The following is a 1,003-nucleotide window of genomic DNA, read 5'->3' as shown; positions in this document are numbered from 1 at the left end:
ATCTTTTGCTTAGCCGTAATGTGATTGTAACTTTCTATTTTGAAATTCAAGTCAAATAACTTCTTATCACGATGGGCACATGGGCTCTCCTTGTTCCTCGCAAATGGGATTTCTTTCTACTATGGTTGCGCAGTAATATTACATGACAGTCGAGCGAGCAAATGATAATTTTAGTACCACATTTGTCGTGAAAGAAACAGTGCGAGTACGAAATAATATAAATAGAGGGGTGGAAGTGAAGAGGAGACATCTTTGCGCTCGGGGCAATGACGCAGCTAGTGAGGTTATAACCGAGGCGCGTCAATTGCTGGTTGAAAACTATTTCCAAACCCCCTCTTTGGCCTTCCTTCAAAGGTAGGCCATCGAGAATTTTTGAAGGGCTCTCTTTCAGATGAGCCCAACAATTCTAAAATGCAAACGATTTGTTTTATTTTCATCATGTCCCTTAAATGTAATAAATTCTCTTAAATACTATATACTTTTGTTTTGATGATTGTAGATGATCACACTTCCTCTATTTTTCTTCATAAAGAATGTTTAAAGCTTTCCTAGATAGCCATGACATTAGTAGGGGGATGATATCAGGTATCAGTTATAAGAAGGGGGATGATATCAGGTATCAGTTATTAATGGTAGCTTATCTTCTAGTTGTTTCCTTATTTCATTGATAAATGGTAGTTTGATTCTATCTTCTAACTGTTTCCATACTTCATTGATGAATGGTAGCTTGGTTCTAGCTTACAATTGTTTCCTTATTGATTCTAGATACAGATTCGATATAGAAGAACCTCAATTCGATGCTGCAGAAGAATCTCAATTTTTTTTAATTTATTTTTTTCTATCGCTGAGTGTGATTCGATACAGAAGAACCTCAATTTACAGATGTGTCCCTCTCTTTTGATGAAATATCTCTTTAGATGAAATTGGTCTAAACTAAAGAGAAATATTAGTGAACCTTTTGTCTCCCTGCTATAAAAAGGTTTCTCTTGTTCAATTTAAAGCT

At 35.5% G+C, this 1,003-nt stretch overlaps 1 non-coding gene across 1 annotated transcript; it reads left to right on the top strand.

Moving 5' to 3' along the window:
- The first annotated feature begins 248 nt into the window (after positions 1-248).
- On the top strand, positions 249-397 carry LOC131049376 (U4 spliceosomal RNA). Its single transcript, XR_009106721.1, has one exon. It is a non-coding gene; the product is annotated as a U4 spliceosomal RNA (small nuclear RNA).
- Positions 398-1,003: the final 606 nt, after the last annotated feature.

Source organism: Cryptomeria japonica, chromosome 6 (assembly GCF_030272615.1).
Source record: "Cryptomeria japonica chromosome 6, Sugi_1.0, whole genome shotgun sequence".
Classification (NCBI taxonomy): domain Eukaryota; kingdom Viridiplantae; phylum Streptophyta; class Pinopsida; order Cupressales; family Cupressaceae; genus Cryptomeria; species Cryptomeria japonica.
This window is presented reverse-complemented; position numbering and strand designations above follow the sequence as displayed.